General features: G+C 44.7%; 1 protein-coding gene and 1 long non-coding RNA gene across 4 annotated transcripts in view; one reads left to right on the top strand and one right to left on the bottom strand.

Moving 5' to 3' along the window:
- The window catches only part of Baldspot (elongation of very long chain fatty acids protein baldspot), a 148,425-nt gene extending 145,223 nt beyond the window's left edge, over positions 1-3,202 (bottom strand). For all 3 annotated transcript variants that reach the window (XM_037414176.2, XM_037414178.2, XM_075878878.1), the window contains exon 1: positions 2,886-3,202. The gene's annotated coding sequence lies outside the window, so the exon portion shown is untranslated. The remainder of the gene's footprint in view (positions 1-2,885) is intronic.
- LOC142776040 (uncharacterized) overlaps positions 1-27,754 on the top strand; it is a 204,974-nt gene that overhangs the window by 164,828 nt on the left and 12,392 nt on the right. The gene's annotated exons all lie outside the window — the stretch shown is intronic.

The raw sequence follows: 27,754 nt of genomic DNA, 5'->3' as shown, positions 1-27,754 counted from the left end.
CACGAGCCGCATTTCGAAATTTCGTCAGCACTTAACGCTACGTGCACCACCAGCCGCGAACTAACGTGTTCTCCTCTAAAGGTTGGATCGCTCTGCACGGTCGGGTACACGGAAATACAAAATAAATGACAGACGGCATTGCGCGACGTTGCTTGCAGACCAAATATACATAAAAAAAAGATAGCGGCTGGCAGCCAAATGTGCTCTGGATCGTGTCATCGCTGTTGTGACGTCAATGATGAGCACATACGCACGAGCATGCTGTGAGAATGAACAGCTGGCGCTGACTGATCTATGTCGGTCCCGGAAGAGCTGCATATGCAAGCTGCACGAAGAAAGTAACTGAAATATCCCGCCAGAGAAAAGAGATCGCAACACTAATTTTCAGCTCCCTGTATAGTGCGTGTGCGGGCGCCCAGATCCATCGCTGATACAACGGTGTACGAGGGAACATTTTAGGGGCGACGTGCATTACACAAATTGCCGACGAGACCCTGCATGTAAGGCATAAACGATGAGCCCACAATGATGAACGGCCTCACGTGTAAGTATCTGACAACGCGACGGCCAAAACCAAAAAATCTTTTTTTTTTTCTCGTACACACTTAAAGCACCTAATTTACGTCCACTAAGCTAAGCACCTGCATCACCCAGCCTCGTTTTTCTTTCTTTTTTTTTTAATATCTGTTCCTGCGAGCGACCATTCAACGAAGCAAAAAACGATGTAAATGTTTCGATCGTGAATAGTCCAGAGCGCACGCACACAGCTTTAAGGTTACAACGAACGAGCATGCTGTGAGAATATTTTTTGCTGGTTCATCGATCTCTCAACTTGAAAAGTCTGTAAACACATATCTAAATAAGTTGTCTTCCTGGATTAAACTAAATAAGTTGCGGCTAAACGCGAGTAAAACTAAATATATATTGTTTGCACCCATTAATAAGCCACGGAATATAAGTCTAAGTATCTCCTTTGAGGGTCAGTCTTTAGAACAAGTCAAGGTACAGAAATTCTTGGGTGTGTGGTTCCAGGAAGACCTTTCCTGGAATGAACATATAAATAAATTGGCAGCAGATCTAAGTAGAAGCGTTGGATGTATGTACAAACTATGTCCGTTATTACCACTTTGGCTAAAGAAAGCGTTATATTATACACTGATATATTCCAGGCTAAGTTATTGTGTCTTATGTTGGGGAACAACGACGGCTCAAAACTATAAAACATTACTTACACTACAAAAGAGGGTACTAAGACTATTCGAGGGATATTACGGTATGCCACAAGGTCTTAGCGCACGTCCGTTATTCCCTAAATATCTCATATTACAAGCAAACCAAATATATTATTATAAGTTATTATTGTATATCCAAAATAATAAACTATACCCCATGTACGATTCTTCTCGATGTGCTGAGTACTATCTCCGTACACATAGTATAAGAACACCGAAAACTAGAACAACCTATGGTCAACAACATATTGATTACCAAATACCGAGTCTCCTCAACAAACTGGGTGACGTACTTGACCTAAATAAGAAAACTTCCAAAAATAAGTTCAAGGAATTTCTTCTTTATAATTGTATTGAATACACTTAATACAGAAATTTGGATTATTTATTACTTTCTGTGTCCCAATTGCTTAGAGTACACTATTTGTGTCCTTTTGTTGTTGTTTTTTAGGAATGTATGTGTCTCCTGATGCTTTCCTTACCTCACCTATTGTATATATTGCGATGTTTTTTAGGTATTTCATTACTATTTACTGTCCTGTTTTTTCTTTATATTTGTAATGGTTACATGTGTGATCATAATTTGCAAATTGTATCTGTATATAATGATGTTCTCTAATTCGGCTAAGTTGTGTATGACATGTTAATTTTAGTTTTTATTTTATTTTGCCAGACTGTATTTCGGAGCAAAAGCCTCCGTCAGGCTATGTAGCCTTTTGCTTTTGCTTCGTTTTTTCTGTTGCACGTACAGAAAAATAAATAAATCTCAAATCTCAATCTCAAATCTATTCAAGAGGCACTACGCGGTAGACGCCAATTAACAGGCCGCGGTAGTGCTAACACTCCAGAGTTTCGTGATCTACTCCAGAGGCATAATTGATCATGGTCGGAAAAAAGACTTACCATAGGTATCCTGCGCGACTACTGCGAGAACACAGGGCAGCGCTATGTCGTCTTATTAACCGTGTCGCGCATACCAGAAAGCGATAACTATTCACGCATCACCGGCAGCACGTGCGCCACGGCATGCATGGAAAGTTCCGCCTGTGCGGAGAATCCAAGCGAAGCTCTCGGGTAATCGACAAGCGGCAGCTCGATTTGTGCGCTTCCTTTCGGCAAGCGTAACGATTTTCCCGCCTTTGACGGCACCGTGTAGCGCCTGACCGCTCGTTGGTACGTTGAGGCCGGGCGCTTACAAAAGCGAAAAATCGTCTGCTGCCAAACGGCTGCTAGCAGCGTGCGCACCTCTCCGATTGCACTTTCCCTCCCCTGGAGGATTCGCAATGCTCTCGCCCTCCTCGAGGTCTGAGAGAGAAGGCCACTGACAGAACGACGGGACCGAAATGACCGCTTCTTGACAGCCGTGTAGGCCCGGACTACCGGAGTTGTTACCTGCCAATAACTTCCCACCGTGATGTATGTATGAGCCGCTATACGGCTGCACTGACCTCCTTCTCAACCTCGCTCGAGCGGGCTTTCTGCCGGTGAACAGGAGTTGAAAGGAGAAGCAAAAGCACCATTCCCTCTTTTTGACAAGCCGGCATGCGGTTGCTTTCGCCGACGATCAATGGAAGTCCCATGCTGTTACGAGCGGAGAGCTCACGATCTCTACTAGTAACAGTCGTGGCTTCTGCAGAATAACACGGAACTCACCTCCGCAACTCAGACGCTGAAGTCTGTAGACACCCGAACTGGTGAAACAAAAAATCCGCCGTGTGGGCCGGCGACTGTGGCGTGGCTATGGGTGGCGAGGCCCCTCGCGCGGTGCTTTCAACAACGGCGCGCAGACGATGTATGAGCTCGGCTGGAGTGTGGTGGCTTCAGCGGTGGTCGCGTCGGCCCGACGAACGACTCGGAAAGAAGGCCTGCAAAGCGTGGACCAACCAAACGGTATACTTCGATGTCGGACCACGCTCAGGAGCAGCACGGTTGGTTGCGGCGCCTCTCTCCGGTACTCGGTCGCGCCATGGGAAGCTGCCGCCGGCAAAGGGAACGTCATTTCCGCCCGAGAAGCGCCCACGTGACACGAAGCGTGCCTCCGCGCCGGCCGGCACCGCGCGAGAATTAAAGATGCCGCCGCGGTCTGCTTGCTCGACGTTCAGTGCTGTGGTGCATTAGTGGAAGTGTGACAAGCATAGGCGTATCAGCCGGGGGGGGGGGGGGGGGCGGCAAGGGGGCACGAGCCCCCCCCCCCCCACTAAGAGAGAAAAGTTGGGGGGGGGGGGGGGCTGAGCCCCCACACTTTTGATAATGGTCACTGTCGGCTGCACGCTGAGGAAACACAAACAGAGACAATGTTTTCTTTCACCACAGTAATAACTCAGTAATACTGTTGCAAGGAAATGAATATGTTATCAGGGAATGTTTTAATACAGTAATTTTTTTACGAAATTTCTGCTGCGACGATTGTCCTTGAAGGCTCCTTGCAGTGCGATACTGAAGCTGCAACTGATGCTAACCGCACATGACGTGCATCTGTATAGTAGGAGTACATATGGAATTTTTATCTCTTTCTTATAAATTTAGATGGCTAGCATAGTAATAATCACTTTGCACCGACCTGATGTCTGCACAGTACCTTTACCAAAGCAGATTCAATACCTTGCCTGTTTCTGTGAACAGGCAAGGTATTGAATGCCCCACATGACTGCCCCACGAAATGCTAGATTTTTATTCCTTCTGGGATCGTCATTTTCATTCTTTGCGCTCAATGTACCAACGCTGCCAATGTTAGATTTTTGAACGGTTCTCGCGTTTAAACTACCGACGTCTGTTGTCGCTGCTCCTAGGTAGATACAAACTTTAAGGCGCATACCCGCCGCCCGTGGTATACGGGTATGGGACACACATGACTGAAAGAAAGAGTTTCAAAACCCCCTTCGTCGTCGCCCCCCTTCCCCCCCCCCCCCCCCATTGCAGATTTTGCTCAGTACTAAAGTTATGAGGCAAATACTAGAGTACCCAGACGCAGCTAAGCAGATATGTAGATAAGCAAATAGAAACGCTCAAAACACCTTTGGTTCTCTAGGGATTGCTCAGCATTTAAAATTCCATTTCCTTGTGAGCTGCTTTTGGTCATCAAAAAATCATTGAATGGTGTGAATATGCACTGTTGGGGAGGCCGCCACGAACATAATTTAATTCGTGCGGAAAGTCGCGAGGCAATGCATAAAAAGTGTCTCATGGCACAAGACACACACATATATACAGAAGTTTTCTAGTGCATGCTGCTTAAAACTGACTACATGTCCTTTTTTTACGCCATTGAACAGCCGATGCGTGAATAAAAATCACAACAAAGTGCGATTGTGTCGATGAAGTACTCTCTTTTTGTGTCCTGGCTGACGAGTTTGCCCCCCCCCCCCCCCCACACACACACACACTCATGAAAGAATTGGTATACGCCACTGGGGACGAGTCTTTTTCTTTTGCAACCGCACAAATATTCCGCCAGTGTTCAAGCAGAAGTGTTGTATGCCATTTGATTTACTTCAAACATTTTAATTTTTGACGGGGTAGGACGTACGAAACGAGACAGCGCCTAAGAATAGCTCGTGGCCTTTGTTTAGTCTAACCGCGTACTACTAGTCAATACTCAGGGCTTATACACTAGCTGTTCCGCATAATTTCGAAAAATGCCTATAGAAACTGGTACATCATGTGCGATTGTGGGCAATATATTGTTTGCGCTCTGCTAAGTTAGATCATATGGAATAAATTTAGAGCACATGGAATTCATATTAGGTGCTTCTGAACGCAAACTAGACACAATAGGTGTTTTTATTGATTACTCAAAGGCTTTCTATACCATAAATCATGTTACACATTCACAAAAATGCAATCACTATGGTTTCCGATTAGCTTTTCTAAAACCAATTAAACCTTGCCTAATGTATCGCCAGCAGATGGTGGTTATCAACAATCACACCTCCAATTTACAAGCAATTTCAGCAGGTAGGTCCCAAGGTAGTACCCTAGGACCCCTTTTATTTTACCTATATATAAATGATACTGCAAACATTAACGCCTCTGTAAAGTGTGAACCATATACGTGGACGACACAACCTTTCTTTTGACTGCGATACGCCACAAAAATGTAATCAATGACGCGAAGCAGGTAATAATAAAGTAAGCTTCCTGCACATGCATTCATTCGTTAAAATGAATCACTTCGAAAACAAACCCCGTTTACTTTGGGCCTAGACATAGACCTTCCCCCTTGCATGCACCTTTAATGTCGAGGCAGCTCAGAGCTTCAGATAATACCGCGTGTTAAACGACTGTTTGTGTACTTATTGATGAACAAATGTCGGGGAATGCACATATTGAAAAGCTGTCTGTGAATGTATCTAAGATAACCAAAATATTCCCTGCTTCCTAAAAAAGTTAAACTTCTCAAAACGGTTGACACTTCGACTTGTTCGTTCAGGATCTTGAGTATTGAATTGCGCAGACAAGGAAAGGACGATAACTCACAGATCGCAAACTACCAACAAAAGTTTATTTCCTGTGCATAGTTTTTACATACCACACAGGTGCCATCAGGCGTGTACAAAAATCAACTTTTCTAAATTGCAAGCTACTCTAGTAACTTGACAGACGGCAGTGCTGACACATTCGGGACCTAATCTAACAATTTTTTTGCAGCTTCGATAATTTCTCTCGTGGACTTATCGTTCACAGATGCCACAACGGTACATGTGCTGAAAACAGACTGGTTGACAACCACATGTTTTGCAATGTACCACAAGCTATCAATCACATCCATTTTTTAACATTGTTATGCTCTATAAGCATGTCGTTATTACACCTTCCGGTCTTGCCCGACCACAAGAAATGGGAATCTTATAAACAGAATTACTCTTGCAAGGAGCATATAGGTGACCTTGTGAAGTTAGCGCAGGCATTATAATTAATTTCGCTATTATTCTGGTGGCACAAGCTTAGAAAATTACGTGGTGCCGGAAAAAAAAAAAAGACTTTCACTTTTGATCGTTCCGCCACTTTTACAGCGAAAGCTGATACGAGATCACAAAAAGGTCGCGTGCGCCGTATACCTGTCCCCCACCGGTGTCAGTAACCACTCCCACGCAAAATTTTTTTTTTAAAAACTACTGAATAAAAACACCGCGGACACAATGCGATTCGAACCACGATACCCTGAGTGCCTGACACCCAGCGTTCAATCACAGCGCCGTGCCGCTGCTAGAAAAAACTGGCTCTAGACAGGCTTGATGACGGGAAAGTAATCGTGTTAATATGAGTAATAAAGCGTTTTACAACAGCAAAAGTAGGACTAGGCGTCACACAACAAGAATTGCGTAATGATTGGATCGTCGAATGATCAAAACCATTACAGAAGCTTCAGCTATAATTCTTCATCCTCGTCAGCGACAGCATAAAAAAATTTGAACGAAATTCCTTGCAAGCGTGCGGTGGGCACTACATTTATCCGATGAATCACGAAGGATGGCCAGCACAGTGAATGTATGCCTCCCTACTACACACACACGCGCACACACGCACGCACACGCACATGCATGCACACACACGCACGCACACACGCACGCAAACACGCGCACACGCACAAACACACACACACGCACCCGCACGCGCACACACACGCACGCACACACGCGCACACACACACGCGCACACACACCCACACACGCGCACGCACAGACGCACACACAAGTACGCGCACACGCACGCACGCACACACGCACACACACACGTGAACGCAAACACGCACACACACGCACACACACGTGCACATGCACACGCACGTGCACACACACGCACTCACATATGCGCACACGAACACGCCCACACACACGCACACGCATACACACACGCGCACGCGCACACACATGCACGCGCACACACACGCACAAGCACGCGCACACACACGCGCACACGCACGCACAAGCACGCGCACACACACGCGCACACGCACGCACAAGCACGCGCACACACACGCGCACACGCACACACACGCGCGCACACACGCGCACACGTACACGCACACACCCACACACGCGCACGCACACACACACACACGTGCACATGCACACGCACACGCACGCGCACACACACGCACGCGCACGCACACACATACACACCCACACACGCACACGCACACGCCCAAACACGTACACGCCCAAACACGTACACGCACGCACACAGGCACACGCACACACACACGCGCGCACACACACACGTGCACACAAACACGCACACACACACGCGCGCACACACACGCACACGCACGCACACACACACAAACACGCACACACACGCGCGCGACACACACACGCACGCACACACACACACACACACACACACACTCAAACGCCAGGCCTGCGCGGGGCGCAGCACAGTCACAGCGAAAGCTAGAAGAGCGGCCTTTCAGAGCCTTTTCTGAACACTCATTCGGTATAACTGCTGCAAGCACACTTGCTGGATGCCCACTACGGCATTAATAAAAAACATTTTAGTGTAGTAGGCTGGCATTCGCCATGCTATTTTTCGTCATTGTTCTGAGAAGCGTAGTATCCGCTAAATACTTGCAAGGAATTTCGTGCCAATTGTTCATGCAGTGGCTGACGATGATGAGGAATTATGGCTGAAGTGAGTATGCGCCACAGTTGATAGGGGAACAAGAACAATCTTTTATAATGGGCTGGAGCGCTGAATGGTCCACTCGTTACGCTATTAGCATTGTGCGACAACTGGTTTTTCTTTCGCTGTTTTAAAACACTTTATAAGTCGTATTAACGCGATTGCTTTCCCGACATCAAGCCTGGCTAAGGAAGAATTAAGTCACATGCACCAGCGTAGGTCAGTGGTATACGGGGCTGGCACCCAGCGGGCCCGGGTTGGAGCCCCACCGTGTCTTTAGTGACAGTTTTTTTTCCCCAATTTCACGCGATGTGGTTACGGACACCGGTGGTGGTGGCGGCGGCGGACAAGTGCGCGAGACCCGAGTTGTGATCTCATAACAGCTTTCGCTGCAAAATTACGATGATTAACGATTGCGCTTGTAGCAGTTGCTCAAAAAGTGTTTAAAAGGGTTTTCGAAAGGCTGCTTTTCCAGCTTTAGCTGTGACTGTGCGGTGCGTTCTGCGCAGGCCTGGTGTTTTTTTCTCTGTTTCAAAATTGTCCAGTATATATCTTGTGTAATCAAGGTATGACGGCTACTTTTCTCGCATTCGTCTTTGAGGCTGGCTCAGGTGACGGCATCTGACGATGCTCTCTGAGCTAGGCTTCAGCAACACATGTTGCCGTAAATCATGGGGGGAGCAGAAGGGCCCGTACCCCCCTTGTGTTCAAGTGTGGGGGGGGGGGGGGGGAACACCCCTTGCTAGTGTCCCCCTTTGAGATTCAGCTTTAGAACATGGTACGTTTTAATTACTTGGCAATTACGTATAGCGCATTGAACACCTTTTAAAGGTGATTAATTTTTAGCGTTACCTGCACTCTAAAAACTGTGGAGGGTATCGCAGGAGTAAAAAAGGCCAAGTTACTCTTCAGGGTGTTCTTCTCATCACGCAAAACATCAGATAAACTGAAATTCATTTTCACTCTGTATGAAACAAGAGAGTGAAACAGATTACTACTCTTTCGATCTCTGAGAGAATGAAATCACCGTATACTCTTCAGGCATGAGAGAGTAAAACGTGATTATACTCATGCCCTTGATCACTTTTAGATGCATCGGCGCACCGCGAGTGATTAGCACTGCCTAGTAACCACACATATATGCAGTAAAATGTACTGCAATTGAAACCCGAAGGTCGCGGGATTGAATCCCGGCTGCGGCGGCTGCATTTCCGATGGAGGTGGAAATATTGTAGGCCCGTGTGCTCAGATTTGGGTGTACGTTAAAGAACCACACGTGGTGGAAATTTCCGGAGACCTCCCCTACGGCGTCTCTCATAAGCATAGGGTAGTTTTGAGACGTGAAACCCCACATATCAATCAATCAATCAATCAATCAATCAATCAATCAATCAATCAATCAATCAACTCCAATCGTTTGTTGAGGCGTTAGAGACTACTAACAAAAGAACAGCGTTTCCAGCGTGCCCCAGTGAATTTCGGTGCACTGGAAGCCCTTGGAACTTTTAATATCCATGTTTTTAGCTTTAGGTATATGTGCACTGAAATAAGCGAATAGTATCTCATTCAATAGGTCGTGAACGAAACACAACGCAGTCGGCTGTGACATTCTCCTTATATTGTTATTCATGTTTTCACTACGACCATCCCACACGGGCGATGGTGCTGTAAACCTAACGTACGGTACGGATACAGTGAAGTATTGTGGCTTTAGTCGTAGAACGTTAACAAGAATAACCGAAAACATGTCCAAGGGGGTGAAAAAAAAAGCTAAATTGTTTAGTGTATACTTCAGAAGCGCGATGTGTCGTATAAGCATAAATGACTAACCACTCAGCGAGTCAGTGCAAATGACGTTCATATATTTGGTTGCACTAATCTTCCTGTTTCTACTGTAAAAAAACGTGTAGGATAGACAATCTAATCTTACGAAGCACAAAAAACAACACAGTAAACATGTTAGCTACAGTCCGGCTGGTTTTGAGAAGCGCAGAGACACTCAAATCTATGCGTCTAAACAAGAAATTGTAGACCAGTCACAAAATACTAAGGACATAAACAAATAAACACCCAATTGACACCTGTTAGTGTGAAGTAGTGGTTGGCGTGGTGGGCTAGCAATCTGTAGAGCGCCTTGAAGTTGAAGGTTCGAGTGACTCTCAGTTGTGTGTTTTTTTTTAAATTGCTTTTTTTTGTCGTATATAGTGTTCGCATTTAGCTATCCTTACAATCAGCGCTCGCGGAGATCTGTTATAAACAATTAAAAAGCCCAATGTCGGCTCAAGTTCTGTTATTTTTTGTGTGACGTGTACTGTACGTTACTCTTTTTGGTGGGGGTTATGCTACTCTGCTTCGGGCAGCGTTATGCTACTCTGTTGAGCTGGAGCGCTTTGACCCGTTCGGGGAAATCACTGTACTCTGCCTCAACAAGAGGTGATTTACTCTGGAAAAGAGAGTGAAATATGGGACAAATAAGAACTCTCCCAAAAAGCATGCCCAGCTTTCTCTTAGTTTTTAGATTGTGTGTTCAATACCACTCATCTGTGTCAGACTATGGAAATCGCAGAAACCACTCGACCGGTTCAAATACGACTGAATAGAAAGATCCAATTACTCGAGCTCGGACAGCACGCTCGTTTTTTAAGTTTTCTTCGAAATAATATTTAATTCTAATGTAAACAAAACTACGAAACATATTTAAACAAACGACATTGCCACCATGGTCTGATTTTCGCCCCCCTTGTAATTTTTCTTGATTTACGCCACAGGTTAAATGATTTTCACATAGCCAGTCGAACTGGTGGTCATGCTCAAAACTAACTACTACTTCATGTTCGCATGACTTGGTTAGAGCATTATGAATACAAAGGTTGACAATAGATCTTTTAATGATTTGGAGCGTGCCAAATTGTCTGGTAGGACCTGTTGTTGCATCGAGATTGACGGTGCCAACAAAGCTGATCTGAGTGAAAACTAAAAATGATTTCAAGGAACTTGATTATGTCATCAGTCGTTTCATACGTGATAGTTACGGGCTTAAAGCTATCTTTAAAACGAGAAAGAACATCCAACGCGAATGACTGGTTAATTACAAAGTCGTTGTCAAACAGGATGTGACAGTCGTCAACAAATCTCTGAACCATGATGATGTCGAGATTGTGTAGCCACAGATTTGTCAACTGTAGCTGAAAAGATATCGCTGAGAATTGAAGCAATGCATTACCCAATGCAAATGCCTTCTTTTTCGATGAATGACTTGCCTCCATATAAAGTGTACTTTTTCATGAAGTAATATGGTGAAAGTTCTAAAAACCTGCGCACAGGTACTGCACACCGTAGAGTTTCCTAAAATCAACTAGAGGGGACTCTGGCGCTGCGATCGTTCAGCGACCATAAAAATGATGGGTAGTACACGAATTTGCTTAGTCTTCGTACTTGCGGGCAAAGAATCACACTTGTGGCTTCGTTTATTGCTGTGTTTCTGTTTCGTTTCGAAGGAAGGAATAAACGCTTTTGAACTTCGTGACCCGATTTGAAAAGGTAAGCCTGAAAGAATAAGCTGCTAAAGCGCAACCACTGAACATTTACTGATTTTCGTTTCACAAGAAAACAACTCTAAGCCACACGAACGCACACGTGGCCTGGAATACGAAGATTAGAGAAATATGTGTACTACCCATCATTTCCATGCTCGCTGAAATGCCGTGTGTTGCAGCTCCCATAAACACTTGCGCCAGAGTTTCTTTTAGTGCATATTTAGAAAACTCTATGCTCCACACAAACTTTGAAAACGTGTACTGCCATACAGGCACACGCATTCGTCCGCAGCAATAAACAGATGGTCATAAAATAGAATGATACAAGCCTTTAACGTCTGTTGAGAAGCCATATAAAGCCCTGTCAGCCTAGGGTATACAATAGACTGCAAGGCTTCCTGTAAATTTCAAGCATTGAATGGATCATCAATTATCAAATTCTTCAGATGGCCTGGTGGGAACATATAAATGGTTTTCTGCCACGTATTCGCTCGGATACAATCACACAAAATAGTATGTCAGATTTGTATGTCTTTGCACGAAAAAAAAAACTGAAAAAGTCCTGATGTCGTGATGCGGCGCTATATAAGGGGTCGCGCCGCTCACGTCACACGTCCTTCCTAGCGGTTTCCGCCGGAGATGCGACAGACGTGTTTCCCACTCCATTATCATACGTCTGTAAGATTTCTTCCTTCGGGCTCCTTTCTAGCTCGAAGCAATGCCGCCGTTGCTTCACGGCGCTCTCGAAGTCGGCGCATGCAGTTACGTTGCAATAACGCTTCCCCATAGGTTGCCAGCGTAGCGCCACGAACGACGACACGCTATCCCAAAACAACATATCGTTTACAGGGCGAGCGTGACGGTATGAACACGAAGAATGCAAGACGCTGCCCCACGAATCTGTATGCAACTGGACAAAAAAGTTACTTCATATGATTTCTGTCGTGAGGTGCTACATGACGGGCTCTCTCCCCCATGACCACAAAGCACTCACGAAGACTAGGCGTTAGGCGAGAGCAGGAGAGATCCAGAGGAGAGGGTGGGGAACAGCTGGATCGGGCGCATCTAGCTGGCATTGATAAAATAGAGGATGCGCTGGTTGTGATAAGTTGGATGGTCGAGAGAACAAATACAGAGATAGATAAAGAAATATAAAAAGAAAAGAGAAATAAGGAGAGAGAAAAAGAAGAAAGGCAGAAAAAGATCAAAAGGCGGAGAAAAAAAATCGAAACATGTATCGAGAGACAAAAAAGAGAGAGTGACAGGAGAAAGAAGGAGAGGCAATCATAGAGAGCGAGAGCAACTGGAGAGAGAGAGAAAAAGAAAGAAGAAGCGATAATCAGAGAGAGAAAAAATGACGGAAGAAAAAGAAAGACAGACAGAGAGAAAAAGAGAAAGAAATAGAGGAAAACCAAGGTAAATCACCAGACACAACACTATCGAAGAGAAACTTTAGCTAGTTGGTGATAATTCATGGCGGCTGTCATTCTGGCATATTTAAACTGAAACAAACAAAAGATATAAATGAAAGAGAAAAAGAAGAGAAGTTGAACAATAAAGAAAAAGAAGGAAGGCCACCGGCTTCCGCACTTCCTTCAGGCGTGACACCACTCGAGTGAAGCTGCGTCCCATTTTTTTTTTTTCTCGTAGCGATATGACCAACTATTTCAGCCCGAATTATACAAATATATTTTTTGCCCTATAGGGCAAAAAATTGTACCGTTAAACATTAGAGCATGTTCAGATGCATAAAATATAATTATATACCCCTGATATCTCGCATGGGTTTATTTTCTGCCTGCCTAATGAAACTGTGCGAAATATGTACTAAAAACGCAGCTTCAATTGGGGAGAATAATTGTAGTACGATGCATTGAAGAACCGAGCAAGGAAAAGATGCATTCCTTGCGTGTGGGGCCCATGCGTCCGGGTACGTGGACAGCATGGAAAGTTCGGGGAGTCACCTCTGCACTATTTATTTGCGCCCACCTTGTCTTTTCTCTCCGTTATTCACTTCATCTTTCCATTTATCCGCCCAGTGGTCTAATGGTTATGGTGCTCGAGTGCTGAGCTGGAGGTCGCGGCATCGAATCCCGGCCGTGGCGGCCGCATTTATAAGGAGACAAAATGCTAGAGGCATTTGCGAAGCCCTCCACTACGGCGTCTCTAATAATCCTTCTACGGTTTTGAGACGTGGCACCGCAACAACTTTTGTTACTGCTTATTTACCCTTCCTAGTATAGTGCATGGTAGCACACCAGATGTTTCAATACCAGTGAATCTGGCCACCTTGCCCTGTTTTGTGTTTTCTCTTTTTCTCTGGTCGCATATGTGGACAGGTCTTGGAAAGGTGCTAAAGATGTGGCCACAAAAGTGGGCCCATTTATTATTTCGTGCGTTTAGAAGTAGCGTTCCAAGTCTTTGACAAGGTTTTTGCTTTTCTTTTCATATTTTAGATTTGGGGATGCGTGTCCCGATCTTAGTTTTGCGTTATAGTAATAAGTAGCGGCTAGGTTTTTAGGCATTAAAAAACCGTGATTTATGCGCCAAGAAGACGCAAGCAAAACAACGTTTTAGGCGAAAAAAAAATTGCCAGGCAAATTATGTTTTGGACATCTAAACGTCGTAAATGTGGACACAATTATTTTTGAGATACTGCAAGTGACATTAAAACAAATACGCGCGCGCTTCACCTGTATCTACAGATTGAAATAAAAAAAACTTTTTTTAAGTTAGTACAAAGACTCCAACAGTTGAACGTAGCCGTAAAATTACCGTTTTTCCGTTCGTTTCGCAGCCCACGGCCTCTCGTTTTGTTCCATAGCCCGGTGAGTCAAGTGTCCACCTTTCGAATCAACACAGTGTTTGGTCTCTTTCTTCTCGGCACGGCTGAGAAGGGCAGCACAGGAACCGGGTAGTCAGACCACATAATATACCACGAGGGAGGGATGCCTCGTCTAATCGGGTGCGGTCAATTTCTTTTCTCACGGTGGACACCTTGAAAGGCGAATAGCAAACAAAACAAACGCCGCGTGCAGACCAAACTGTCACAGGGAAGTTGATTAAGCTCGCGCTAACGTGCCATCCGTCGTAAAAAAAGTATCGTCATCACGAAATGGCACACGCTCTCTTATAGTGAAGCTCTTTAAGCTATCGATAACTTGGGCTCTGTCGTGCAAAACTCCTCGCGTGGGTAGCCGCCACGGGAATCAGTCAAGCCGAACTATGGTGGGATTGTCAAACGCAAAACCTAGGCGCGAAAAAGAGAGACAGAAAAAAATAGAAAATAGAGAGAATTAGATTATATATAAAAAATAAAGTGGGATCATAGATAGGAGAGAGAGAGAAAGGGTTGACAGAAAAAATGTAGAAAAAGCGAAAAGGGAGAACATAGAGAAACGAATAAATAGAAACAGATACAAAAAAAGAAACAAAATGGGAGAAAGAAAAAGAAGAATAAAGAAATTAAAAAATTAAAGGAGATAAAGAAGGCCACTCAGCTACAGTGTGACGAGGGCAGTGGGCTTAGTCCGGCGCTCCTCTGACGCATTTGGCGTCACATAGGAGAGGTGGTGCCATACGCATCTTCAATGGAAGCTTCACCTGCCCAAGCTGCTCGCCGATGGCCGCTCGTAAGAGTCGCGACGTGCATTTCTTTGATATTTGTAATAATCTTGCATGTTTTGATTGCCCTCTGACTATATTAGGAGCGTATGTCGCTCTCGGTTAACAGTGTTTCCCCTTTATTTTGCGATACAGCTTCCCGAAAATCAGTCCGATGGCAGCCGGCGCAGTCTGTGCTTTCTCCTTTCTAGTGCGGCGCAGTTAACGCTTTTTGTGTGCGTGTGTGTGTGCTTGAGTTCTTTGAATATTTCTGACAAGCACTACAGTTGTTCAGCCAACATCGTGTTTCATCGAATATAAGACCTCGTCGAGAAGGATGATGTATCCTTCAAAATATACGGTTTGATACAGTGACCAAATGCACGGCTCATGCTGTGTAGACCAAACCTAAAATGAATTTGTAACAAGATTATGCCCGCCCTTCCCTGACATCATTAGAAATCAGTGCACGTTCGCTTCCTAGAAAAGCTTCAACATGCAGGCATGCCGGCTGGGTTTGCGCCTTTATTATGAAGTAAAATTGTAGCGCTTAAATAAATTTTGTTCTGCTTCGGTTGTAGAACATGCAACAGGAGTTTTCTGGCAGTTAATAATAACCATAATTATACAGATGCACGTATTTTAGGCCTATTTAGGGTGACATCATGAAAGGCTAAATTAATATACGCACGAAGCTCCGGTTCCTGACCCGAAGCTTTCATTTGCAAGAACTGAGGTACATCACCTAGCCACTGATTTTTACACTTTACTCACTTCATGTGCAATGGCTCAGCTTCAGCTGCTTGGCCCTCTGCCGCTTCCCTGCCTTGTCAGTGTTGTGTCCTTTCACATAAAAATGAAGATGTGGTACAATGTAAGTTCTAATTACTTTCGCTGTGAGGGCAGCTGCATGCACACTGCAACCAACTTCAATCGAAAGTCTGCACTGAACAACTGCCAGTATGTACATAATTCTGTCACAGCGCAGCTCACTCTGGCAGAAACATTCTGTAAAGATATCCTCGAGCTTTTTCACCAAGCCGTACAGCTGACTGGAGAGATGAAGGAGGCCTCCTCGGTCACAATAGTTGGTCAGCCGAGCTAGTTGAAAATAGCATCGGCGTGGATAATGGGTCTTCCACGAGGTATCCACACTTCTTTTCCATCGATATTATGCACATGGTCTCTCAGCACATAACGTGGTTGCAAGTGGAGTTCGCAAACTGCACTGGTGTCTTCCAGAAGCTTGTCCGCTCTGTGCAGGCTTCTTTCGCATTCTTTCCACCTGTTTTCATCCTTCAGGACGCGAAACAACAACAGCTTCGGCCAACCTTCAGAAACACGTAGCCTGTTTGACACCCAAGCGCGCACCAGTGTTTTCGCCGTTGTCGCGGCATGGCTCAGGCACTGAAAAAGCATGCCAATGTCTTCTGTAGTGCGTAGGGCTCAAAGCTGACGGCAGAAACTCGGCGCAACCATGTCCACAGCAACACAACGTGGGTCGAACTCCACTGTTCTGCAGGACTTGACCGGCTCAGCTGCAACGTCCCTCCCAAACATACCGCCGTATTCTAGAACGTCCCTCACTCAACGTTCCATCTTCACTTGAGAAAGCCGATGGGAGCGCCATCTCTAGACAGGGAAAGTCACTGCATATTAGTGATAATTTGCTGCTATTCTTGAGTAGCGCAGCGTCATTTTCAGCCGAGCAGCGGTGCATTGCGCAACTCTGTCAAGTGAAGGGTGAAAGTCGAGTCAAGAAGCGCTTGTGAATACGGGGGTTATTCTATTTATGGCGATGCCAGCACCGCCACTCGTGCGAACAGAGATCCGCAAACGTGTAACCATGGCCTCCGAGACTGCGGGCGCACGGCATGGTTCTCTCCAGCCGTCCCAATCACCGCGCTACCGAGCAAAACCAGCGAATCTCGCCTCACGCGCCTGGCTACCGCTAGAGGGCGCGTTTATTGTGGGTTCCTCGATCGGCGGAGACCACGGCAGAAAGCTTAGCGCACGGGATTTCAGCGTGCGTGTGTTGTTTTTTTTTTTTCTTGCGTGCGAGCAAAAATCAACGAAAATATTCTGGCTGCACTGAAGGCAAGTATTTTTTCCGTTACTGCTTTTATTTTGGTCCAATTGGCGAATAAAAGCATGACAATTGCTGAATTTTTCTTATAAAGATCATCACAAGGAGATACTATTTCGTCTGTGAAAGAAGCATTCTAGCATGCCCCCTTTCTGGAGACGCGTATATGGGTGAAAACTGGTTAATTATATATCGTGGTTGAATTACATTGCCCTCCTATCGTTAGAGATCGTATTGCTATTTTATCGCGTGCCGATATTTATCAGGTGGTCAACCGAATTCCACTTACGCTCTAGATAATTAGGTGCCGTGATCATGCCACTTAATATTGTGATAAGTAATTTTGCCGTAATATTGTGAAAAGGTATGATTAGCCGAACTACGTTTACTCCCCCATATCCTTCACAGTGAAAGTGCTTAAGTTATCATCGAACCCTTTTTTAGTCATCTGTCTTTTGATTATGTTTTGGTATAGCACAATTGCAATATCCGTATCGCGATCATTTACAGTAATCTCGACTGCATCCAAATCAAAGGGTCGCACATGCGGCTGAACGGCATCTTTCAATAAGTCAAGTATTCATCGTGGTAGACTACTGAAGAATAAAAAGTGTGAATCGTCACTGCTATGTAACGGACAGTGTTTCATACCAGATACACAAAACTCAGAACGCGTGCGGCATTCTTCTCAAGCAAGCAAAACATCTCGATGTTCTTTTCATTCCCCAATATATCCACTGAAAACCGTAGAACCGACAGTGCGAATGGGCGACCATAAGAGACCAAATCGCGCCTGTAACCAGTCCGGGGTCGTCGCAGAGCCGGTGGCGTCTAGACCTCCTTCCTGTCTCCTGCTTTCTGCGGCGCCACGGGGGGTAGTTGGAAAGAGAAACTGGGGAAGCCTCGCGGGCGAGTACGAAGCGTTGTACGCTTTGAGAGCGTGGCTTTCGCGCCTCCCCTACCCTTGCTTCCGGACTGCTGTTCGTGCTGATGACGACCGTGCCACTGCTCACTTAATCTTTTTCTCTTCTTTCCACTTTTCTCCCTTTTCCCTTCCCCGCAGGCACTGCGCCGTGCTCCCGACCGGGTTGCAGAAATTAGGTGCCTTTTTCTGATCTTCTAACCACTACCACCACCATCTTTCGTGCCAGACGTGACGGCGTCGGCACATAGCGAGGAGAAAGCAAGACCGTTACTGATGTTGAGCGCCGAGTTTCGTCGCCTAAGCGACCGTTCCTCTCCAGTGGATGTTATATCTTCGTAACGCGCTCATGCTGCGGCCTTCGCGTGGTTACCTTGTGGGCATGCATCGATGGCATTATGCATAGAGGAGAGAAAATTTTGGAGTGGAAGTCAAAATGAATGTTTGATTCAATTGCAGCAATTAATTAATTAAGTTTCTGACTGGTTACGGTTTATACAATTGATGTCATGTCAATTCTGTAGTTTTTTTTTGTTAGAGAGAGTGACTTCAGGTTTTGTTTGTTCCATTTAATTTCAGGAACATGTCATACTAATGCGTGCCTTTAAGGCTGCACATTAGATAGGGTAAAAAAAACAAACTTGGGCATGAGACGCCAGCATGTGCAGTGGTGGCGTCAACGGTGCCACAAACGCCGAATTCGCGAGTACGTGCGACCATAAAATCCTCCACATTTATTAAAAACTGACAGCCCAATCCACAAGTGAAATCAGAAGGCCGCATTCTGAGCTCACGGGTTACACGCAAATAAATGGGTCACTTTCTTGTTCCTTTCGGCGTGAAACTGCCCCTAATTTAAATTGAACGCTGCTTAGAAAAGTATTAAAGGCGCGCTGACGTAATCACAGCTGCGCCGTGTAGCGCGACGTGATTTTATTGCTTTTAGAAACGAAGCTTTTTGTAGCATCCCTTGGCCGGTCGTCCTTCTATCCAGCTTAGTCAGCATATCCACGGAGTGAATGATATTATGAGTGGGGCGAAGCGTCCGTCCATTCGATGCGTGCTGTAGTGTGATATAAGTCGACGGATGCATGGACGAATGAAGGCGCGGAAAGACGGATGGATGGCAGTACGCTTCAACCCACCAATCATTCACTCCATGTATCTGGTGTAATTTTGTTTATGTATCCCTTGTGCGCCGAACAGCGTTTTCCTTGTTGTTGACAAGCCCCAGTGAACGTTCCTCATATGTAGGGAAGACCAGTTGTTTTGAACATGGCTGGACGGCCGGCGTGTTAGCCTAAGAAGCGAAGAAAGCTTCTAAGAAGCAATAAAACCACGTCGTGGCGCAGCTGTGATCACATAAGGGCGGCTGCAAGAAGTCTCAAAACAGCGTTAAAATGAAAAGCAGCACTAGTTCAATGAGAGCAAGAAGAATCCATTCAATCGAGTGTAATACGTAACACATGGACGTATAACGCTGCAGTCGGCTGACCTCGCTTGCGGATCGGACTGCCATTTTTCTTTCTTCGCCAGTGCCCCCCCCCCCCCCCTACTATACAGCCTGCGAACTTCGAAGTATAGTTGCGAGAACATGCAGATCTCTTGCAGAGGCATCGAAATTTTAACTGCTCTAATATGGGCGGCATCAGTTTACAGCAAAATAAAAACCCCATTTGAAAATAAAACACCCCAACATTGACTTTGCCTCTCGTACTCCTTGACCCGACATTTACAAACGAACACAAAGCTATATAGAAGCGCTAAACCATTTTTTTATCGCCACATAGAAGCTTCGCCAATAGTGCGGCAGCCTTTTCGACCGAAAGAAAGAGTGCCGCGGTGCAGAGACAAGAGTTCAACACAGCTCTACACTCTTTCTTCGGTGTGAAGTAGCCATAATTTTTATCTTTTGCTTGTCACTGCATTTCCCTGAGGGCTCTCCATGGTTTCGCATTCGCCAACCGCTCGCGCCATACCAGCACGGCCACGTGTGGTTACAGTGGCTAGTATGGTGGTCGACGAGTCCCGCTGCACTGCCGTTAGCGCTTATTCTACGGAAGTTAACTCGAGGACTCGATTTGAACCTATAAAATTTTGAACAGCAAAGGTTGCCCACTGACGTGAATAACGTCTTCAAACTGCTCTGGAAAGCGATATTTTACGCACTGCAGCGTCAATAATTCAAGATTTTCAAAACTTCTTGATTTGCTTCTTTGCAAGTTTGAACAAATTGTGAGGAATTTAGAATTTGCCTATTCAGGCATTTAACGTTGGGATTCATTACCATCCGATATCAAGTCATCTTTCTTCTTATCATTCTCTGCTGCTGACCCACTGGTCGCGGTATCAAATCCCGGCTGTGGCGGCTGCATTTTCGATGGAGGCGAAAATGCTGTAGGCCCGTGTTCTCAGATTTGGGTGCATGTTAAAGAACCTCAGGTAGACAAAATTTCCGCAGCCCTCCACTATGGCGTCTCTCATAGTCATATGGTGGTTTTGAGACGTTAAACCCCACATATCAATCATTATTCTTATCATTCAAACATAGAACTACGGAGCATTTCATCATCTTTTTGTCGCAGGCACAAAATCCACTGCGTTTTTTTTCTACACTCCACTTTCACAACGTACTGTTGCCAGTTTGTTAAATACTTCAGTTTTGCCTGTATTTGATGCTTGTTTGTGTTGCCCGTTGCACATTCAATTTATCCTTGTTTGAATTTATGCGAATTCATAGTTCGCAATTTCTTTCATGTGACTTTTTAAATATCTAACTTTATCAATTGTGATTACATAATGATTATTTTATTTATGATTAGTCTTGCCTTTTATTACGGACCCACTAGAAGTTATATTGAATAAATGACTCACTATTTGCTGTGATTCTTGTAACCCCCGTTTATTTCTTGTTAAGAGGCACCCCTGACAACTTTTTTTTTTACTTCAGGAACTCCGCATGTATAATTGTATGTCGGACGTCTTGTATTTTTTATTTGGTGAAAGTTGAGCTGTTATTAGTGTTCATGTAGGTGCTGATTTTGAAAATAGCCGTTCAAAGGCACTTGTAGGCATTTAGGCACACAGACCAGAAATAGGCATAGATAGGCACTATACAAACACTACAAAAACCATCTTTAACATCTAATTTAGGCTCTTAATCAAAATTAAGCTTAGAACAATATCTGGCGAGGCAAGTCTAGCTGTTTTATTAGAGGAGCTAGAGGGTGTTAAATCGGATGTAATAGGGCTCAGTGACGTTACGAAGACAGATGAGGCCTATATAGTGCTAAAGAATGGGCACGTCCTTTGCTATCGTGGCTTGGCTGATAGAAGAGAACTGGGCGGGGGGGGGGGGGGGGTTATCCCTCAAAATATTGCTGGTTACATAGAGGAATACTATAGCAATAATTAAAGGGTGGTAGGCATCGTAAACAAACTCAATAACAGATACAAGATGAAGGTGGTACAGGCTTACGCGCCTACATCCAGTCACGACGACGCGCTAGTTTAAAGCTTGTATGAGGACGTGGAATCGGCAGTGAGTTGGGTAAAAACACAGTATATTATACTGATGGGCGACTTCAATGCTAAGGTAGAGAAGAATCAGGCTGGAGACCTGGCAGTAGGAGATTATGGCATCGTTACAAGAAATACCAGAGGGGAGCTATTAATAGAATTCGCAGAGCCCAATGTTTTACGGATCTTGAATACCTTCTACCGAAAACGAAAGAACCGTAAATGGACATGGGCGAGCCTTAATGTAAAAAGTAAGAACGAAATAGACTTTATACTGAGTCACACCCAGGCATCGTGCAGTATGTGGAAGTGCTTGGCAAGATAGAATGCAGGGACAACAGAGTGACAATGCCTCAAAATCACCTAGACTTGAAGAAGGAACGACAGAAACTGATACGCAAGAAGCCAATCAACGACCTAGCACTGAGAGGGAAAGTACAGGAATTCACTGGCTTGCTTCAGAACATATACTCGGCTCTTATTGAGAAAACAAGCCTTAGCGTTGACGCAATGAATGATAATCTGACGAGTATCACTACGGAGTGTGCAGTATAGAAGCTGGATGCACGGACGTTAGACAGGAAACTGGCAAGCTGTTCCAGGAGACGGAGAATCTCCTTAAAAAAGGTAAAAGCATGAAAGTCTCAAACACAACTCACGAAATAGAAGTGGCAGAGCTCTCAAAGTTAATTAATAAGCGTAAGCTATCCGATGTCAGAAAGTATAACATAAAGGGAATTGAACACGCTCTAAAGAACGGAGGAAGCGTCAAAGCGGAGAAGAGAAAACTTGGGATAGGCAAAGGGAAAACCAGATGTATGCACCAAGGGTCAAGGAAGGCAAAGTAACTACAAATACGGATAGGGTAATAGAAATATCAGAGCAGTTTTACAACAGTAGACAGGACAACCACGACCATAATGTAAGAACTAGCAGCAACCTAGATGACATCTCACCAGTAATGACAGAAGTAAGAAAAGCCTTGGAGGGAATGCAGAGGGGCAAAGCTCCTGGTGAGGATCAGGTAACATCAGATCTGCTGAAAGACGGCTTAGAAGTTCACGTTGACTGTGTAGATTGCGCTAAATATAAGCTCGCCAGTAAAAACTTTTACGAAGGCATGATTTCTGGTGACGAAACGGCCCTTATACTTTTTGAATGACCCTCGTACACTCCTCAAAACTGTATTGACAGGGTTGCGGGAAGACACATTCATTAGAACTACTGGTTTCTACGCCACTCTAGCCTGAGTGAAGCATTGTTTCCTTCGTTTAAACGTGGGAGTTTGCCGGCGCCTGTGGTGGGTATTGTTTCTGCCCGAGGCTGAGAGGTTATTATTAGTAGGGTACAAATGCTATCAAACTATGACTCTCAGTCCACCCGGGGTGATGTTTTTCGGCGCGTACTTGCCGCAATGTTCAAATGACCAGACAAGTGGTCTTGGCTCGTGTGGGTGGTGTGCTTGGGTGGTGAGCATATCATATGTCATTTTTCCTTGTTCCCCTTATGTTTGTGACTTCAATAATGCAGGCTGGAATTGGCGGGAACAGCACGATGTGTGCATCAGGAACAACAATAATATGTTTGCGTAAAGCGCTATTGTCACAGGTCCCGTCAATTAGGGAGGCGATTGCCGGGCTAATTCCAAGCGCCGAAGTATCGGCCCCCCGAAATGCACCACGAAAGCGTGAACACTTTAGAAGTGGTCCTATTTGGCGCGCCAGCGGACGCCGGCTGTGGCCCAAAGAACAAGTCAGAGCCGAGAGTTGATTAACAAAACAAAAACATATTCTCAGTTATGGCAGATTGAAACGATACACAAATATGCCCCCTCGGCAATAGTTGAATACAATATGTCACCAATCAAACAACGTACTACATAGTACAATCAGCCACACTCGAAACAATGAACACAAACAACAATACGCACTACAGTGCAATCGCGTGCATCGAACAAGCAAGACACTTAAAGACTAAAGAGTTCGAAAACGTATTCAGTCCAAAGTCCTTGGAACAAAAGTCTGAATGATACTCTTCCGAGAATCACTCGCTCAAAGTCCAGCGCTGTTGTCGTTCCGCTGCCCCCGAAGTTTCTCTTCCAGTAAACCTCGCGTCTTCAATTGGCCACTCTCCAAGCACCAACTTCGCCGGTAACACGTCGGCTTCCCACGCGTTGCGATTGCAGGACGCGTCTTCGCTCTCTGGCGGTAGTTTCCCACTCTTCTGCTTGTGGCACGAGTCTTCACCCCTCAGGTGAAAGTCCTCTTCATCACCTGCTTTGTCGCTAAGGACAAAACCTTCACCGACGACACGGCGGAAACACCCTACGCACTCTGGCGCATACTTTATTCTTCTCCTCCTTTGTCACTGAGGTCAAAAGGCTTCACCGACGACACGGCGAAAACACCCTACGCACATTGGCGTGAAATTTCTTCTTCTCTTGATCTCTCTTCTCCGCTGCTCGCTCAAATACCTTTCGCGCTAGATTCTAGAAAATTCTCATCGTTTCGTCGGCGCGATGCACAGCCAAGGCAGTGGAAAGCGCGAGACGTTTCGTGGGCCGTCCGCGACTTGTGACACAACTCTGCATCACCACGCCCCTTTCCCTCGAGAACCTTCCAGGGCTTGCTCGGCCGCCGATGTGAAGAGGATGGTCGGCGAGACTACGCTTCCGCGGGGGGAGTGACGGCGCGCCCGGGGAGCCTTTGGATGTTTGTTTTCTTCTTTATCGTTGACCTTGAGACGCCTCTCTGCGCCTGGTATCGTTAAGTGCCAACCACTGGCACGCGTATGCACGCGCCTACGCGTCAAAAGCGTCTAGTCGCACCTGTGGAGGAAAAGGGCGCGCACCCATTGGCACGCGTCAACCGCGTTGACGCCCACGCGTCCAAGGCCGATGCACAATGTTGCTTGACCTTTTGGCTTAGAACTGTCCAAGTTCAGCACAGAACGGCACCTTCATAACTGGAACGGGTTTATATGTTTTAGAGGATATGAGAACACGTTAAAAAATGATAGTGCTTCACCCATCACAGTTTTGACTGTTTTAGAAGTAATTGACATTCCAGTACCCAAAGTAACTATAGTGGTATTCACTAGGAATCAATATCGGTGCACGTTCCGCTTCCGCGAATGAACATTCGTGTCTAGCATACTGTACGTCTATCATAGGCGTGTGCAGAGTTCTCCTTAAGGAGGAGAGGGGGGGGGGGCAAAAGTTTGTCGCAGTGCCCTCCCTCCATGTAGGGGCTGACTTAGCGCCCCCTCACTTTTATGTTAATATATGGAGTTGACATTAAACTCCCCCCCTCCTCTCTTTAATGAATGAGGCGGCGGCTGCCCTCCTGATCAGGTTTACAAACCACCGGGTTTCTACTATACCTGCACTACACAATTTATTAACAATATTTTGAATATACTCGTACCTTCAGTATACTTACACATCATATTTTATAGCACTCAACTTAATAATCAGGCCTGAACTTCATGATCTGACAGATTTAAGTCAGTCATAAGACTACAATTGAGGCCAGAGTAGCAGGCTTTCGGCTGATGTGTGTGTGCTCGAAATTTCCTCTAATGCAACAAAGCACACCTGTTTTTTATTGATACAACAGATATTGCTCATAAGATAGGAACCAAATACTGCATAGAATGCCTTCGGGCATTTTCCATAGTCGAAATGTGCTCTAATGCAACTGACTGTGCCTGACACTTCATTATGTGACTGATATCGGTCATAATATTAGAACTGAAACTTTAATGCAAGACTTCTGGATGTTGTCTTTAGTCAAAGTATTCTCTAAAACAACAAACGACACTCAACTGTTCATGAAGTCAAATATATCAGTCATATTATTAGAACTGAAACCTTAATGCAAGACTTCTAGACGTTGTCTTCAGTCAAAGTATATTCTAAAACGACAGACGACACCCTACTGTTCATGAAGTCACAGATATTGGTCATAATATTGGTACTAAAGCCTGTATGGAAGACTTCTGGATGTTGTCTTTAGTCAAAGTATTCTCTAAAATGACAAACGACATCCAACTGTTCATGAAGTCACAGTTATCGGTCACAATAATAGAACTGAAACCTTAATGCAAGACTTCTGTGCGTTGTCTTTAGTCAAAGTATTCTCTAAAACGACATACGACACCCAACTGTTCATGAAGTCACAGATATCGGTCATAATATTAGAACTGAAACCTTAACGCAAGACTTCTGGACGTTGCCTTTAGGCAAAGTATTCTCTAAAACGAGAGACGACACCCAACTGTTCATGAAGTCACAGATATTGGTCATAATATTAGAACTGAAACTTTAATGCAAGACTTCCGTACGTTGTCTTTAGTCAAAGTATTCTCTAAAACGACATACTACACCCAGCTGTTCATGAAGTCACAGATATCGGTCATAATATTAGAACTGAAACCTTAATGCAAGACTTTTGGATGTCGTCTTTGGTCAAAGTATTCTCTAAAATGACAGACGACACTCAACGGTTCATGAAGCCACAGTTATCGGTCACAATATTAGAACTGAAACCTTAATGCAAGACTTCTGGACATCGTCTTCGGTCAAAGTATTCTCTAAAACGACAGACGACACCCAACTGTTCATGAAGTCAGAGATATTGGTCATATCATTAGAACTTAAACATTAATGCAAGACTTCTGGACGTTGTCTTTGTCAAAGTATTCTCTAAAATGACAGACGACACCCAACTGTTCATGAAGTCACTGTTATCGGTCACAATATTAGAACTGAAACCTTAATGCAAGACTTCTGTACGTTGTCTCTATAGTCAAAGCATTCTCTAAAACGACGGACGACGCCCAACTGTTCATGGAAGTCACAGATATCGGTCATAATATTAGAACTGAAACCTTAATGCAAGACTTCTGTACTTTGTCTTTAGTCAAAGTATTCTCTAAAACGACAAACGACACCCAACTGTTCTTGAAGTCACAGATATTGGTCATAATATTGGAACTGAACCCTGTATAGAAGACTTCTGGGCGTTGTCTTCAGTCAAAGTATTTTTTAAAACGACAGACGACACCCAACTTTTCATGAAGTCACAGATATCGGTCATATTATTAGAACTGATACCTTAACGCAAGACTTCTGGACATTTTCTTTAGTCAATGTATTCTCTAAAGCGACAAACAACACACAAATGTTTATAAAGTCACAGATATCGGTCATAATATTAGAACTTAAACACTAATGCAAGACTTCTGTATGTTGTATTTAGTCAAAGTATTCTCTAAAACGACATACGACACCCAACTGTTCATGAAGTCACAGATATCGGTCATAATATTAGAACTGAAACCTTAATGCAAGACTTCTGGACGTTGCCTTTTGTCAATGTATTCTCTAAAACGACAGACAACACCCAACTGTTCATGAAGTCACAGATATTGGTCATAATATTAGAACTGAAACCTTAATGCAAGACTTCTGGACGTCGTCTTTGGTCAAAGTATTCTCTAAAATGACAGACGACACTCAACGGTTCATGAAGTCACTGTTATCGGTCACAATATTAGAACTGAAACCTTAATGCAAGACTTCTGGACGTTGCCTTCTGTCAAAGTATTCTCTAAAACGACAGACGACACCCTACTGTTCATGAAGTCACAGATATCGGTCATAATATTGGAAGTGAACCCTGTATGAAAGACTTCTGGACGTTGTCTTTAGTCAAAGTATTCTCTAAGATGACAAATGACACCCAACTGTTCATGAAGTCACAGATATCGGTCATAATAATAAAACTGAAGCCTGAATAGAAGGCTTTTGAATGTTGTCTGGAGCCGAAATGTTCTCCAATGCAACAACCCACACCCTACTCTTCATGGTGTGACGAATTTAGGTCATGAGGCGGTGATTGTGCCCTGTGTGGAGGGCTTTTGAATGATAAGCGTATTGAAAATATCGTCTAAGGCAAGAAACCCCATCTGGCTCTTAATGATACAACAGATACTGGTCATAAGAATGGAACCAAGCACTACGTAGAATGCCTCTGGGCATTTTTTGTAGTCAAAATATGCTTTAATGCAACTAACTATACTTGAAACTTTTATGATAAGACAGATATTGGTCATAGGACTGCAACTGAACCCTGTATGGAAAACTTCTGGATGTTGTCTGTAGTTAAAGTATTTTCTAAAACGACAAACCGTGCCTATCTCTTCATGAAGTCACAGATATCGGTCATAATAC

This window comes from Rhipicephalus microplus, chromosome X (genome assembly GCF_043290135.1).
Source record: "Rhipicephalus microplus isolate Deutch F79 chromosome X, USDA_Rmic, whole genome shotgun sequence".
NCBI lineage: Eukaryota > Metazoa > Arthropoda > Arachnida > Ixodida > Ixodidae > Rhipicephalus > Rhipicephalus microplus.
Note: the sequence above shows the minus strand (reverse complement) of the source record. Positions and strands in the feature narration are given on the sequence as shown.